We start from the raw sequence: 17,667 nt of genomic DNA, 5'->3' as shown, positions 1-17,667 counted from the left end.
GGACAAAAGGAGAACCTGGAAAAGCTAAAACAATGACACTTCAGCTGGTTCATTAAAGGTTTTCAAGTATAAATCATTCCCCAGTTCAGAGCCATGTCTGCAGTCCTGAGGGACACGACCGGAGCCCTCTACAACTGCAAAGGCTGAAGTGAGTCTCTCCAGTGCGTGTGCTGTGCAAGCCCAGCTACATGCTGCAGCCAGCAGGCTGTGGTTGTCAGCTCTGCAACAGGGCACTGCAGCATGCTCCTCAGCTCCCTTACAGCAAAAGCCCTGGAAAACACCAACATTCAAACTGAAAGTGTTACCAAAGACACAGAGTCTGAGTAAAAAAAGGTGAAAAATATATTTACACACACAGCTTCAACGGTTTTAAGTCAGAGCACCCTTGCTCACCAAGTTTCAGAAGCCAGCCCAGAAAGAGTCATCTTTTTTTCACAATAATTTGTCTTTTCTGGAGGAGTAGAAGTGGGTGGGTAAAAGTTAAAACTGGAGGTAAGCTTGCCAAACTCTATTAACAGCTTCTAATACTTTTAACCAGTATTGAGCAGTACTTACATGCCATCTCTCCACCCTTTCCTTGAGCTTCCTTTGCACATCTACTTTGTACTTGTAATACTGAATTGTACTGCTCAGGGCACCAAGCAGAGGAAAGAAACTCATCTCTAGACTATCAGCCTCCCCTCTGTGAATTCCTCATAAAAAATGCAACAGCAAATCTCTAGCAGGAGTCTCACCTCTTTTCCACATTTTGGTCATCTGCGGAGAAAAGGGGGAGAGTGGAAGAGAGAGAATGGCTGGTTGTGAATTTTTAGCAAATATTTCTCCTGAAAAAAACATACCAATTCACAAGTATCTAAACTTTCATCAAAGGAAATGATTGATTTTATTTCTGCTTCACAAGAATATTGAGAAGTCTGGAAAGCCTTTGATTTCAGGTGAGAAAGTCTTCTTAGTGAAGTTAAACTCAGTATATTTAAAAAAAAAAGGCATTTTGGGGCTAAACTGAAGCACAGCATTTATCTAAGAGATATTTTTACATTTGATTTAGAAAAGAAGGAACAAGTCTTTGCTGCAATTTGGGATGGAATTTTTTAAATCCCACATTTTCAAAAGACAAAGAATATTCTCTGCCAGAGAATATTCTGACTGCCAATCACCCCTTCTACACCATGGTCTGTGGAGTTTTGGGTGTGCCTACACTGCTAAGGGCAAGGTGGCAGGAAGAGGCACCACACTCCTGGACACTTCAGCTGTTCAAGCCTCCACCTCTGGTTTGCTCTTTGTCTTCAGGAGCAGTTTGCTCCCACAACCCCTCCTTTTTCGTGATAAAGACATCAGATGGATGAAGTGGCCACAGAACTGGTTCATGTGGTACTTAACAGTAGGTAATAAAATATGTGGCTTAAGTTTAGTGCTACAGAAAACATCATTCTGACGGGCTGCTACATAGTTTTCTCATTCTTTTGGATAGTTTGGACAAAACCAAGGAATATGTGTAAGGACTATCACCTGATGCCCAGAAGGGTACAGGATGCCAAATACAAGACAGGATAGATGCAGCCAGTCACTTGTGGTGCACAAGTTAGACCTTTAGACCTCAGTGATGTGGAAACAGGAAAGCCCACATCATTTCACCTCAAGATCAGGAGCTGCTACTTTATCAACATACACACATACACATATCCTTATGTACAGAAGAGTCCCCCCAAAGGTGGGTCTACAATTTGTTGGAACTCATTCACTTGATGGTGCTTCTGTATGCATTCAGCATGAGGAACAACCCAGCACACACATGAAATAACAGCTAAACATGCTCACGCTTAGCTGGTGCACCTATCCAGTGTATGGCTGCTGGGTCAAAAGGAAAACATCACAGAAAGGAAAGGAAAGCTTACAGCATGGGAGAAATGTCAACGTTTTGAAAGCTACGGAGCAAGGGATAAATGTTCATTCACATCAATGTTAGTTTTCAAAACTACGATGCAGGGGTTTTACAATGATATTTTTATAACAATTATCTCCCAAATTTTTAAAAATAAACCAAAAAATGCCCCAGCAATTTCCCCAAATTTAAGTTTTGGCTTTATTTTTCTACTCTGTGAGTCTCCAGTGTCACTTTATTTTTCTTCTATTAGAAACTTGAGATGTTGTCTATGTTATTTTCTTGAATTTTAGGGAATGCATTTACTGTTATTATCTGCCTAACTGGATTATAAAATGTGTTTTAAATAAAAGAAAGTGAACCATCTAGTCAAGTATTTAACATAATTTTGTAATATGCATATATTAAATGGAGTCTTTTTAATTTTAAGGTTATGTTTTGACAGAAAAAAGAAATCACATGCAAAGGGTTTTTAGTAGGGGAAACAAATGAGACACAACAGACTCTCTATTAATAAAAAATAAATAAAGATGAACAACAGGGGAAAGACCTAACTAACTGCAACTGTGAAACATAGTGACCCAAACCTAGCATTCACATCACTACAGACTAGACTGCCTACCCAGATTTGAAGTGATTACCATAACACCAGCAGCTCAAGAGCACCAAAAAGCCAGCCTGGTTTCACACAGCCACACCCTGACAGACATTTGCTGGTACCACCCAGAAAAAACCATGCCTGCACTCAGCCAAGGGTAGCTGATATGGGACATCATCTCCCAAGCAAAGCCAATAAAACTGGGGGAGATCTCAAAAAACAAATCTACAGAAGAAGTAAATTAGATTCTGGGTTTCTTTTAAAAAGTGCATAATAAATGGGGTTTTTTTCCTTAGATCTTTAAATTCTACACACTTCTCTCAGGAGGCAATATTGTCAATAAATGGATGAATGTGATTTTGTGCTCTGGGAATTGACGGATTTCTTGTATTTCAAAGAAACCAATACTATACACTGTGGCATTTAATTTCTCCCTAAATTACTACCCCTATGGATTTTACTCCATTATTTACACACAAGCAATTAAGAACTTAATTTGATGCAGTTCAAACTTATTTCTTCAATAGAACCTTAGTCTTCAAAAGTACAGAAAGCTTTCTTGGATACTTTTCAAGTATCCAAGTATCAATTACAGTCAAACTGCTTTCCCCTCCTAGTGACAAATTCAAACCCAATTTTTAGGAGTTAAAAATCAGCAGCAGTGAATAATGCCTGGTAGAAGCTTCTGGTTCCAGTCCTGTTTTCAATTGGCACCATGCACCCAAATGCATTACCAGTAATTAACACAATTTTTAGCAGGCTGGTCATGGAAACCAGACTACATAAACTACAGAAACAAAACTCACTTTCAACAACAATGTCTCAGGACAAGGTTACAGAAAACAGAAATTTTTGGAATTTAATGACCATGCTGGTTCTACATAACTGCTCCAAGGTTATACAGGACACTGACATTTCCAGGAATGTCCATCTGGCATATTTCATATGTATCAAAGTTATTATTAATAAAACAAAAAAAAAAAAAAACAACAAAAAAAAGAATTCAAAAAGAAAACAGGAAGAAAAAAAAAAGCAGCAGAAGCTCATAATTATGAAGCTCATCAGAGCAAATACAATCATAATTCAAAGTTAAATGGCACTAATTTTTTTCCAAACAATTTTTAAACCCTCCCTCGTATTTCTGAATTTTGTGTGCCTGGAAAGTTGCACAAAACATGTTGCTTCAGGGCTGCACCTAATTATATTGGGCATCCAGAAATAGGTGCATCTGACTCAGAATTTCTGCATGCTTTGCCAACCAATCAAACCATAAGAAATGCAAACTATGCTTAAATTAAGCAATAAAACACTGCAAGTTGCAAGTTGTAACGTATTAGCATACACCACACTGCAAGGAAGAACTCCACAACAGGAAACAGCTTCAAAGTATATTTGTACCCAGAACTGCTGAGAGTATCTTCACAACTGTGACTTTACACAACTTAGAGTCACACAACCAACTATTCCACACTGAATATTACAGAACAGGACTAAGCATCAAATGAGGGTAAGTGCTCTAAAGCAGTGATACCTTTAATTACCTTTTTAAATCTTTATAAATGCAAGGGTTTTTCATTTGATGATCATACCTCTCTGTAGACAATCTTCCTGACAGATATAATTTCTTTAGTGGCAAAAATAGAACTGGTACAAAACCAGACTTAAGTAGCAGATCATGCTGAGAACTTGTCATTTTACCTTATGGTAAAATCATGAGATCAGGCACTGCATTTTGCAGTGGTCCAGGGCAGGTGGGCAATGGGCCAAAGAGATGACACAAAAACTCCATGCTTGTCTGGGACTGCACTCAGAAACATCTCGAAGACAGCAGGTGCAGCTGAGCTGTTTTATTTTACTCTTTCACAACACTATGCAGGCAAGTTATGTAAACCAACTGGACCAAATATGGTCCCAGAGATTAAAAAAAAATATATTTCATCATGAGACTGTTACAGTATTTATTTTCATGCCTCAAGGGTGTTATTAATAATTAGCAATTTACACAAAGTTGCTAGAAACAAACAAACCAGTAGATTAATCCTCAGATATTTCCAACTTAAAAGCTAAAAGTCAGTGCTAACCATTAGAGAATGGTCTGAGAACTATAAAGCAATTACAGTCATTGATAATCACTGCATTCACAGGCAATAATATCAGCAATTAAAGGAGGGAACAGTTAGTAATCCATGCCAGTTTTGAAAACTTTCCACCAACAGCTGCTGTTCCACAGCAGTCTAGTCATTTGACTAAATTGTAAGGTCATTTTCTAAATGGGAAGTGATAAGTCTTAAGTTGGAGTTGCAAGGAGCTCTCTTAGTTGACAGCTATGTGCCAAGCAATGTGGCAATCAATTCCAAGCAACAGGACAGCTTAACATCAACAGCATTATATTAATACACATGGATTTTTAGATTGATACTATAAAGAACAGCCTTCATCTATGTTCATTATGGAGCAAACTCTGCTATTAAACACAGCTTTGCACAAAGGCTGCAAACATAATATACAATCAGCTATCAAACCAAAATACATTTAAGAGCTATTTGAACATTTGAAGTATTTCCTATTAATTTTACATTAGAAAGATATCCAGATCTCCATGCCTGCAAAAGAACAATCATTTTCAGAAATGAATATAACTGTATGTAACAAAATAGGTTATTTTGTACCATATAATTTTCCAAACTCTATGGTTACTTTTGTAGCAGTGTTTCAACGGCTACTTTTCAAGACAAAGTATTTTGCCACTTACAGTATCTGTTACTCATTGCAAATGATTAAAGTAAAAATGTAAAAACACTGTCTGCAGCATACTGTGATACATTGCAGCTGCAGGTGATTTACCATATAATACACCACTGCACATGTAGTCACTCCCGAGGAATGAGATGACATAGGGTTGATAGAAACCTGCACGATTAAAAAAAAAATTACACAGCACTCTTACAATATTCAAGAATAAGAAGATAAAGCATCCGATTACTTTGCAGGCATTTTGCTTGAGTAAGAGCTTCTGGATTGAGCCTGGAATTAACGGCTAGTAAACAGCTTTAGGATTTGGCCTGCCGTTTGTACCTGCTAAAGTCTTCTTTATCCAAAAGTACTAGAGTTTACTCAACAAAATATAAATCATGTTCTCTGCTTTCATTAATGTAGACAGCACTGTACGTCAGTGCTTTTATATACACATATATATTTATAAATAACTACATGCTTGAATGCATCAGAGAGTTTTCTGAAAGCCAAAAGAGAGTGAGGTAAGTGCCAGGATGGTGCTGAAATTTCAAAGGAAATAAACCATGGTGCTAAAAGCTGTGCTCTTTTCACCCTCAGCAATGTCCATGGGGTCCTGTTACAAATGTGACCATTAGTAAGCCTTTAGGTTCCAGTTCCTTGTCCTCTGAGGGACAACTTGAGTTAATCAGAGAGCACAGAGGTAAGAAAAGATCATTAGTCCCTTAGGAAATCAACTGGGCACAAGCCAAAGAAGAAAAAAAATTGGCTGGCAGGGTAGCTAAAAAGTCACTCAAATTGAAGTCTTATGTCTTAATTTTGAGTGGTATATTAGAAAACACCTATATACTCAAAAAAGAAAAATAATGTTTTTTTCACCTTTCCATTGGAAAAAGAATTTAGAAACACTTCAGACTCAAAAGCTTGATATTACTTTCCATATGAAAAGAAAAAAAAAATCCAGTGGGTTATGTTGGGGTGGTTTTTTGTGGGTTTTTGTTTTGTTTTGTTTTGTTTTGTTTGTTGTCTTTTGCCTTTTTTTAAATTTTATTTCAGTTTTCTTTCTTCCCCTCAGGATACAAGAGCTGGCAGTCTTACTTGCTATGTCTTTGTGGAAGACAAAGGTTTGTTTTAATAAGCATGTATTGAATGATTCAGTGCAGAACTGAAACAGCAAGCACAGTGGACTCAGCCTATCTGGACACCTACCTGCCTTGATATATCTATCAATTTTAAACACCTGTCATCCAGACGTTAGTTTGTAAGAGAGAAAAACTATTTAAGACACTTAGTTGCAAAGATCTGGATTGCTGTTTCATCCAAGGTCATGAGCAAAAATACTCTTTTTCACTCCTGTTTTTGAAGAATTTGTGCATAGTTTATACACAGTTTTAGAGGTCTGGTAGAATGTCCCAGAAGACACAGTGATGATATCACAGCAGTACAATCTCTTTAAATTAATTAAACTATCTCAAGAGCATTAAGTCCATCCTCATTCCATACTAGAGAATGCAAAAGTGTACAGATGTAGAAATGTTTGGGAGAAGCAGCTTCCTAAAAACATACTTGAAAATGAACAAACTACTCCAATTCATGTGTACCTTTCTCAAAGCTTGTCAAACCCTAGAATTTTTACAGCAACCTGTTTCAAAGAACCCATGAGACTGATTTCAGTATGTTATTCCCTGTTATCCATTGACTGTTTTCCCCATATTCTCACCAGTCTACCAGCAACTTAATTTTGCAGTTGTTTCAGCTCCCAACCTCACAGAAAATTGTAAAGTTAGGTGTATCTTTAGCACTATTAATTCATCTGCATCCTAGTTTCTATGCTACATGCTGAGAAGCTGTGTTGCCTTTCTGCTTGTTCTTCCACCAGTCATCTATTTCTCGAACTCAGTACCTTCAGACAAAGACAAATAACACAGGAAGGAGACTCTCATCAACCATGTGATAATTAATCTTCATAAAATTGTTAAACAATGAAATTCCTAGCTCATGCAACAGTTCAGCATCTGCCAAAATAAGTGTCACTTTCAAAAAAGTGAAGGGAAAATAACATATCATAGGCTTAGTTACAGATTTACTGAGGTTGGGTTTAGTTACAGCAAGTTAGAAGTACACTCATGCTAGTCTCCTGTCAAGCAGTTTATTGGCATATGCAAAGCACTTGTATCACATGCTGCTGAGGGTGGCAGACCCAGCAAAAAGGAACAGTTCCATTTGTTGTTTCCTTCCACTTAATGAATCATGCTAAGCTGACTTTCTGCTTTTGTTATTCACTTATAAATGTATTTTTAGAAATTAACTAACCAGATACTTTTTACAGCTATTGAAAGTGAAGAGAAGTAACTTTCTCCCCAGGCAAGGAGGGAGCTGCTGTGGAGCAAGGGTTGTACAGCCACAGGGATGAGCACACAGAGCACACTGCTGAGTCCGGACAGAAGGAGGTTGAATATTAAGAGTTTTAATAATTTGAGCTGTGGTGACAGATAGGTCATACCTTTGAGATATTAGCTCAACAGAGGTCATGCTAGGAATTATAAAGGTCCATCTCAACAATGATGACTGGGTTATCACCCTGCATAAAAGACAGTGACAACTGTTGTCTGCAGTGATTTAGAAAAATGCAGGATTATTTAAATGCTTGGATTATCTAATAATGAACTTGTATATTTTGCATTTGTTACATGAAAGAAATTTGCAGATCAGTAAATTACATCTTCCAGAACTGTACCTCTATGTGCCATCATTTTCACAAGGTGTCCTAACAATTTGCCAGTGTTCTTCATTAATTACTGTTTTTAATCAAATTAACATGCTAATGATTTTTTGGAACATCTAACCAGCAATTCCCAGGGCTAGACTGCAAGACAACAATTCTATTCTCCTGCCAGAAAACAGTATGAACTGTATGTGTAGTGATTTGTTGCCACCCCCTGCACACCCTCTAGAGGTAGGGAAGGCAGCCCTCAGCTGGAAATTAATCCACAGATCCATACTTGGAACAGCATAACCTGCCAAGGTCACATATCCATTACAGTGTGCCTCACGTTTAAAGACAAGGCCGAAAGACAGAACTTTATTACTGAGCCTTCTCAAAATACTGACTAGAGCAGATACCCTGTGGGGTCATAGGCATGACTGGGATACACGCTGCACTGTGATGAAGGCAGTCACTGCTTCACTGCAGCATGCTAAATATAGACTGGGAGATGAATGGGCCTCTCTAATATACTGATCCCATTTCCAAAACCAAAATACACTTCAGATCTCTTGCTCAGTCAAGAGATCTCTCTTCTGCAAATTGCTTCCAAATCTTTATAACTGTTCAGATTTTCAGCCAGGATCATTTTCATTTAAGTCTTACTTCATAGAGATTTTATACTTAAGACAGAGAAGAATACAATTTTGTCACAAATTAATAAGCTTGAAAAACACCATCAAAATGTCATAAAATCATATTTCTTAAATAAATGAGCTCTCTGCTAGTAAATGTTATCATTTAGGTAGAGATCATATCTGAAATGTCACTGTTTTATCTTAACATACCTGAGTTTTCAGTCACTATCCATTACAGTATTTAACTCCTAAAGTTTGTGATAAAGGCAAGCCAAAAAAATTCCATGACCTGTCATTGTGGTGAGATAATTTACAGATATGGACATATGAAAAATCCTGGAGAGCAGGATCATACAAAGGATTTTTCCAAGTAAATACTTTCCTGCTGACACTGGTGTGGTGTTGTGCTCAGCTCAGTACAGTTACTTCAGTTCCAGCTTTCCCATTCATGAACATCAGCAATAACAACATTTAATCTAATATTAATACACTTTTAGATGTCTTTTGTATTTCGTGGGTATTATTAACTCAGTTAAGGTTTCAAGGAAAAATTTCCTGGACAAGGGTAAGGCTGACTGAATCCCTTTCTCCAGAAAAAGTCCCTGGGGACTGCATTTCTCACCGTTTCTGAATTCCAGAGGGTATTTCAGATGCATCTCCCCAGGTTTTCCTCGAAGTGTAGATGCAGCCATGCTGGAGGTCAGACACTGGACTGCATCTTGCTGTCCAGCTGCAGCCCTTCCCATGAAATGACCTGTAAGAGCAGCTAAAAAGTGACCTCAGCTCCAGCAAAGAGTGGACCCAAATGGGAATAAACCAGCTGAGGCTCAGCTTCAGCAGGATATACATGAATATTTACCAAAGAAAAAGCAATCAGGAACGCAATCAGGTGGTGAGCAAAACTTTTATGTTGTGATATTTCCTCAGATCTGCATACAGGGTCAAGACCTCGATGGAAGAAAAATGTAAAGGTCAATACTATGTTTTATTTACATATAAATCCAGTAAATTGACTCATACTATCTCTTCAGCTTTCTCTCTACAGAAAACAGGTAAAAAGGGGGGGAGAAATATTAAAAATATTTTTAATATTAGTTAGCACATTTCTAACCTGAAAGTAATATATAGTATCAGTCAAGTGCTGTTACAGTCAAGTAGACATTCACAAATTCTCCCTTCCCTCAATGATTGTGTTCCCACCTAGATAACTTCTTCTGCCTCTGCAATGCCACAAATGCTCTCACCATAATTCTCCCCATGTAATACCTCCAAACAGCAAAATCTCATGCAGAGTGCCCACATACAACATGGGAGCATTGAAGATTTCAGATTAGTCCTTCCTCTCTCCGTGGGAGAATTTCTCAAGTAAAACTTAGGGAGCTTTATAAAATCTGTAATTCAGATGAGTTTTTGCCATCATTCATGAAGGAAAGATTATCAATGTTGAGTTTGATGGCTTCTAGTAATTACTCTGTAAATACCTAAATCTATTAATAACACCACTAAAACTAATGTCCACAAGAATTTTAGGATGAAAGTCAAAATTCCTTCCAAGAGTATTTGTAACTAAGGACCATCATCTGTCTCATCGTAGCTAACAATAACGTCTCAACTCCAACACCCCACCCAGCAAACAAATTATTTGCAAAGACAAATCACAAGTTTAGTCAGCAGTCAGTGTGACCTTAAAGGAAGGATAACTCCCTTCCAGACAGTATCTCCAATCACTAAATAAAATCTCTATTTTCCAAGTTTAAAGGGAAAGAAATACATCTGCTTGAGCAAATTGTATTATATAAAAATTTACAATGCCCTCAGATATTAGCAAAGTTGTTTGTCTTTTATTCTAAATTCTGTTTCATCTTCTGTCTTCAGATGTGGTTGGGATATATCAAAGAGAAAAACATACACAGATTCATCAACCAAAAGCTGAATAAGTCACTTGAGGGCATGCACACTTACTGTAAATAACCATAGCTGCACCTGAAGTGTAATGGAACCTCCTTGAAGAAGAAATATTATTAACATTTCCAGTAAGAGTGGCCAAAGGCACCAGAAAGGCCTGTTGAAGTGAGGTGGGAGCTGGTATCTCCTTCCAAGCAACAAGCAATCGAGCAAGAGGAAGTGGCCTCAAGATGTGCCAGGGGAGGTTTAGACTGGATATTAGGAAAAATTTCTTCACAGAAAGGATTGTCAAGCATTGGAACAGGCTGCTCAGGGAAGTTATTCACTTCCCATCCCTAGAGGAATTTAAAAGACCTGTGGTAGATATGGAACTCAGGGATGTGGTTCAGTGGTGGATTTAGCAGTGTTAGATTTACAACTGGAGTCTATGATCTTACACACCTTTACCAACCTGAATGATTCTGTGATTTGATGCTCCTAAATTCTCAGGACTACATTCAGAAGAGTCTGAAGGACAGGACTAAGAAAAACCCTCTCACTGCCAGCATAAGCTCTTCCTTCTTCCGTCCCTGTTGCACAGACACCAGCAAGCAGCTCGTTCCCACACGGGTTTACATTTCCTGCCATCTATACAGATCGTTCTCACAGAGCTGCAAAGAGCAAGACTGTGCTCCTTCCTGTGGCAATGATTATTGCATGTGAATAAACCTGACTCTACAGATAGATATCAACTGCAGAGGGATGTGAACAGAAAAAGAGACTTCTTTCCTCCTAATGAATTTAGAGACTTCTTCTGACCTCAGTCAGCATAACTTTCTTGGATGTAAAAGAGTTTTTCAAGCTGATGAATTTACTGTGTGATTTTTTTCTGGAAACATGGAAATTTCATTTTCTCCAGTGCTGGGCTACCTGATGGGAAAGGGACATCACCTGCTTACCAGGCTGGCAGTAGTGTGGATATCACAGCAGCCTCATCAAGCCAGCTTCAACTGAGCCATCACCTGTCATCTCTACTGTGACAGGGCAGTTCCACTGTTAAAAAGATGCACTTACAGAGACTTTTCTCACAGAGAGAGTGGCCTACATTTTCAAACTCACTGCCAAGGATCAGTGGCTCTCCATCTCCACCACCTACAGAAATGCATCCAAAGCACTATTTCATCCTAATTTTCCCACAAAAGACCCTCTCAAGTATGTCAGGACTCTCACCCATATTCAGAAAGGGCCAGCAGTAACTTTTAAGTGCACTCCTGTCACGAGAGCTTCAAAGGGAAAGATTTGTGCATTTACTTCCAGATACCATAGTTACGGATGAGCTTAGGCCACATAAAGGAATTAAATGTAATGCCCTAGGAGAAGTTAGATGCTATTTCTGACTGAATGGCTTCAAGAGTGTGTGCAATTGTTCTAATCTATGAGACAAGTGAAATAGGAAGTATCTGAATGTGTTCGGTAGCGTTTTTTTTTCTCAAAGCATAAAGTTTTTATTCTCTTGGTTTGATGATATTTGACTCCTGGCACCAACCTGTCCCTTCCATATGGTATCAGGTATGACTGCAATAAAAGAATCAAAACTCTACAGAAATCTCAAAAGGCATTAATATGTTTGCTTGGTCAAACTATGGAGTCTCAAAGCAAGAAGGAAGCCAAGACAAACAGGAATATATTGCTTAAATCAAGACGTAGGCAGGTACTGAACTTCCTTTCTTCATTATTTCTAATCAGTTTAAGAGCATGATTCATTTGTTAAACTTCATTCTGTACAAGTGGGGAGAAAAAAAAAGTGAATTACCCATTGAATGCACAATAGAATAATGAAAGGAAGCTGCAGGTACTTCATGCTTTTGAAAATTATTCACTCTTCAAGAAAATGCATAGAGACATATTTATGTCCATCTCTGTTAAGGAAAACACACACATTTATGTCTGAAGATTTTCTTGGATGAATTCCAAAGAGAAAATTTCAGATAAGCCTGGCTGGAGGACTGTGCCCACCTCTGCATCACTGGACCAGACTATATATATTAAGAAATAATCACATAGTCTTTCAAGCAGAAGACACTGTCTGAGACTACACTTCAGTGCCCCAAGTGATGAACATTTTGCTGAGCTTCCTGTAACGCAATTACACTGCAAATCAGATAGCTATCACAAGATAAATCTAATACTCAACAGAAAATTGAAAATATTTCTTGATTAGGTGCAGCTGACCTATAAGACAGCCTTTGAACTTTTAATTAATATCTTTAAAGGAAGGAGGGTTTTGCACATGAAAGGGCAACTCCTTAAAATTATTTTGCAATTGATAAAATGAACAGTTCAAGAATTTTCTGCCTTAACTGACCTGTGGTGGCAATCACTTGGGTAATCTACATCTGCTCTCTTATGGAAAGTCTGCAAAACCAACTTACAAAAAGAAATAAAAAATATTGCAGAGAAAACAAGGAGAAAAAAGAATTGCAAGTTCCCCCAAATTCAGTACCTTTTATATAACACATGGTTACAAGTGACTTTTGATGCACCAGCATTAACTTAAAAAACCAAGAATGCATGTATTATGTCAATGTTTTGAGAAATGGTATGGGTGTTAATGTTAATGAGAAAAAGCAACATTTATTGTGAAATAAAAACATCTGCCTCATTAGGAATAACATAGTAAATTATGTCTACTATGTATACACGTTAAAGATTTTTTGTTAGATAGTATTACTCATGCTTTCTACTTCATCTTTTCTACCTAAGAGCAGAAGACTCTATTTTGCTTCTGTTAAAATTGGAAATTTGCTTCAGTTGTAAATTTCAGATTTTCACCACTTATATTAATGAAAATATGAGCCATATAAGAATGGTAAACACCTGGCAACTAAGTTTTATCTTTGAATTAGTAAGAAATAACTACCTTACCATAGTGAGATTTATTTGCACTGTCAGTAGTTAAAATTGTCTAGGAATAAAAGATTTTCCTTTTATAGATCTTCTCCACAAAAAGATTAATAAAGTAACAAACCATGTGCTTTTCCTTTCCACTGAAACAATTATGAAAAATTTAGCTGCATTTTTATGAGTATTGTTAAGTATATTAATTATGCTTATTCTCATGAATAGGGAAATCACTACTATTAATTGAAAAATTATTGGTATTCCATTAGATGCTACAATTATTTGAAATTATTGTGACATATTAGTTCAATTGTACTTTCATTCAATTCAGGAAACTTAATTAAGTTACTATCAACAGTAAAACAGGGTGAACAGCTATTAAAAGTATAGTCAAACTTGGAGCATGCAAAGAGCATCAAGTCTAAATAGATATCATGACCTATTTTTGATTTAAAAAGTTGAACAACTTTAAAAAGTGTCCAGAGAAGAAAGGTGTCTAGATCATTAAGATATTGTTCAGGAGCTACTTTGAAAATCTGTCACATAAATATTCTCTCACAGGCAATTAAAATCTTTATAAATTCTTCCTTTAATTCACTAAAACCACTTCTCCTTTGAGAACACATATTTAATGCCATACTAGAAATTCATATACCATCCCTTAGAATAAATCTGTAATTTTGGGCAGGTTCTTTCATCACATGAGACCGCGGAAAGTTTCCCAAGATTCCTCACATCACACAAGACACTCAATGAAAAAGACAAGAAATGTCTCTCCAAAGGCACACCAAGAAAAATAGATCTGAGATAAGAGTCTCATCCCCACATATAATGCTCATTGCATGGGTTTTGTGAAAGGAGAAAAAATTACAGCAAAAAATAATTATTAAAAAACCCTCTTAACTCAGGTCTTGCTTTAAGAGGAGGAAGATTCTGTTTTCAAAGGTTGTAGATTAATTTGAAGCTCCAATACTAACTTACTATCCACCTTCCTAAACACAATTCCTAATCTCATGTAAGAAATAAACCTTATGACAAATAGAAGAAAGAGCACATGCATGAACCTTCCCTGATTCAGTTCTTGATGACTTTTCTCAAAGCAAGCCTTCTGCACTCTTCTTTACAGAAAGCTGTGGATCTATTTTGATTTTTATAGAAAATTAGTCGCTTCCCCTGGATCACCATTCTTGAGTCAGAAAGGAAGGCCAGTACAAATGAGAAAATTTAGTAGATCAAGCCTCAAAAAATAAACGTAAACCACGATTTTACTAAGGTAAGCATAAACATTCCTGATACTTATCTACTGAAAATCCTGAGGTGGAAAATAACTCTCCAGCAATAATAAGAACAAAACCACCACCACAACAACAAAAAATTAAAAACCCACTCCCCCCAAAAAAGGAATATCAACAACAACAACAAAAAGCCAAACCAACAAAAACCAAGCAAAATATAGAAGTTAGATGTTATTTAGTGCCCATGACAGGATTCCAGGAGAGGTCTGCTGTCCATGAACAACACCAGGAAAGAGGAGGAATGAAGCACAGCTGAGTATTTAATCTTTTCTACCAATCACAAAGAAGATGACAAAGGTTGTAATGATTGTGTCATCTCCACTGCTCCGGTACACAACAACTGAGATAGAACAAGAAAATTCTGGATGTGACCATAAACATCTATAAGCACAGCTAAGGGAAAAGCAGATATCTGCACCTGGTGCAGAACAATCCCATGTATCCATTCAGGCTGGGAACCCACTGTTTGGGTTGCAGGCCTAGCAAAAAGGGTGTTTCTGTGGACACAGCAGGTTGAGCAAGCCAACAGCATGCTTTTATCAGAAATAAGGCAAGCAGCAAGCAACTACACTAGAAGACTGGGACTGGCAGGCTGAAAAAGTTTTCTTCTCTACTCAGCGTGGCCTCACACACTAGGGCAGTCAGTTGTGATCCTTCCCAGCTGAACAGGGATGTGAAGAAGACAGAGGTGATGCTAGAGAGCAACCATGATACTCTGGAGCCTTGAGCTTTTGTCTTGGAGCCGTTGATGGAGCTGAGCATGTTTGGTCTGACAGAAGGGTGATCTAACAGGTGACCCAGTAGCAGCCTACATCTACTTGAACGTAAATCATAATGATAAAGAAGCTAAAATCTTCTCAGCAGTGACAGAACATATATAAAGGGATAAGGACCATAAATTGCCACTTGGGAGGTCTTCCCTCCCCTTGTCAACCCCCCCTCTTTTTTCAACAGGCAGGTGTTGCAGACCTGCAGGTTATTCAGCAAGGTGAGGGGACCTTCATCCAGAGAAATATAAGACCTGTCTAGACAAAGCCATCTCACACGACTGGGAAGAGTGTATCTCCCAGCTGGACTGGGTAACTCTCTAAGGTTCCTTCAAAACAATGTGTAGGTGAGAAATATGCACATGTATAGAATCACAGACTGCTTCAAATGCAGCAAATCACTGCAGATTTATACTGAAGGGCATCTAAATGTCCACTTCAATTCGTTGTACCTGAAAGAAAGTGCCTACTAAGGTTTGTGCGCTACAGTTAAAGAGTTTCAGATTTGTATCTCCTCAGTACCCAACATGACTTGATTTGCTACATATTTGTGTTGTCAACACTATTTATTAATTGTAAATATCATGTTGTTATTTGCTTTTACAAACATATAGAAATATATTGTTACCCTAACAGCACCAGATCTTGACTCTGAAATGGTGCCTGAAAAGATGAAAGCTGTAGAGTTACCCATAAAGCACCTGGAGCTAGTTCATTAGTTGCCAGAAGAGGAAAAAAAAAGATATAAAATCATTTCTCCTACTTTCAATAGCATGAGAACAAGCAAGTCCTTTGGGTGTTGCACATGACTGGTTTTCTAATCAGAATATGGAACCTCCATTATTATACCAAGGGCTCTGTTAGCTCACATGCAAAGACCTGCTGGTCAATAGCCATCCTGATCATTACTGAGCTATATCATTTCCAGCAGATCTGGATGGCTAAAATAGCTAGTTAAATCTTTGATGGCAGCATTACATTTTTTCCAGAAATAATTTTTCAGTCTTTTTCCATCAATAACACAAAAGACAAGAATAATACCATACAGGCTCTTGCAATTCAGCTAACACTGCATCTTTTCTTCTGCAGTGGCCAGTGGGGGATGTCCATGAAAACCTATCAATACAGGTCATACAAAGTGCTACTACCCTTGTGCACACATCCAGAGGTGTGATTTGGAATTCAGAAGCTTCCAGAGCAGAACTTGGTAGCTTTGTAAAGAGAAGGATATCCCCACAAAAAATGTCAAAGACTTCGGCATGGAATACATTACAAAGAAGTCAGTAAAAAACAGAAACTTTATTATTCCTGAAATAAATCCAACATGTTAAATTAGGAAACTTATGCAACTGATTATATCCTACCAGTATAAGCAGTATCAAAGAGCAGTATTTTTTTTCTGAACATCTCATGCCATCTCATTTTCAGAATGTCAATTAAGGACAAAAATAATAGAAAGCCCTTATGATAACTGAAGATGAAATCCAGAGTTAAATTTGCAACAAATCTGGAATTCCCCTTTGATCATTCTAAGGCAATGGCTGCACATTTTTATCACACCAAACAAGCCATAATAAAGAGCAACAGCAATAACAGAAAGAAATCCTGTGACATTCCACGACAATGCTTTTGAAAAGTTACAATATCACAGCCTTTTAATGTAAGCACACGTGTTAAATATGCACATGGCTCCATGCGTAGGTGATGTGGTGTGACATCAAGTGGTATCTGAAAAGAAGGTTTTCAAAAACTTGCAGGAAAGATCTTAAATTTTAATAGGACTTTCAGTGCAAAGAACTACTGAGGTGCAAAAAAGAATTCAAGAAACATGTCATTTATGGCTCTGCTCCCTAGCACAACTTTACTGAAATCAAAGGACTTTGCTCAAGAGCAACTTCTTCCCCTAGCTGCAGAAGTTTGCAAAATAGCTGACTTTTCTAGAATCGGGCAGGTTTGTATTAACAAATAAACTAACCAATTGACTTCTGAATGTAGGTCACAACACTCATTCCTTAGGTGGCTGGCCTATTTTTATCTTATTTGAAAGGGCAAGAACAAAAAAGAAGAGCTAACTGGTCATACTTCTCAGCTCTGAAGTGTTTTTCCCCATGGGAGTGATACATTAAAATATCACCGATATCACCACAGGAATGATTTCTTATTTGTAACAAATCTTCAATTCCCTAGTTCTTATTTAAAAAACAAACACACAAGTCTAAACTGCTAGATCAAAGCCTTTGGAACCAAAACTCTGTAACTACCCTT

At 37.5% G+C, this 17,667-nt stretch overlaps 1 protein-coding gene and 2 long non-coding RNA genes across 5 annotated transcripts in view; 1 reads left to right on the top strand and 2 right to left on the bottom strand.

The window, feature by feature from the left end:
* The window catches only part of KCNQ5 (potassium voltage-gated channel subfamily Q member 5), a 282,208-nt gene that overhangs the window by 260,518 nt on the left and 4,023 nt on the right, over positions 1–17,667 (bottom strand). The gene's annotated exons all lie outside the window — the stretch shown is intronic.
* On the top strand, positions 3,589–13,149 carry LOC135296262 (uncharacterized). Its single transcript, XR_010358332.1, has 3 exons — positions 3,589–3,987; positions 6,289–6,466; positions 10,431–13,149. It is a non-coding gene; the product is annotated as an uncharacterized LOC135296262 (long non-coding RNA).
* LOC135296263 (uncharacterized) lies at positions 9,184–16,197 on the bottom strand. The gene is made up of 4 exons (XR_010358333.1): positions 16,166–16,197; positions 12,805–12,866; positions 9,415–9,503; positions 9,184–9,309 (listed from the first exon to the last, which is right to left on the bottom strand). It is a non-coding gene; the product is annotated as an uncharacterized LOC135296263 (long non-coding RNA).

This window comes from Passer domesticus, chromosome 3 (assembly GCF_036417665.1).
Source record: "Passer domesticus isolate bPasDom1 chromosome 3, bPasDom1.hap1, whole genome shotgun sequence".
Classification (NCBI taxonomy): domain Eukaryota; kingdom Metazoa; phylum Chordata; class Aves; order Passeriformes; family Passeridae; genus Passer; species Passer domesticus.
Note: the sequence above shows the minus strand (reverse complement) of the source record. Positions and strands in the feature narration are given on the sequence as shown.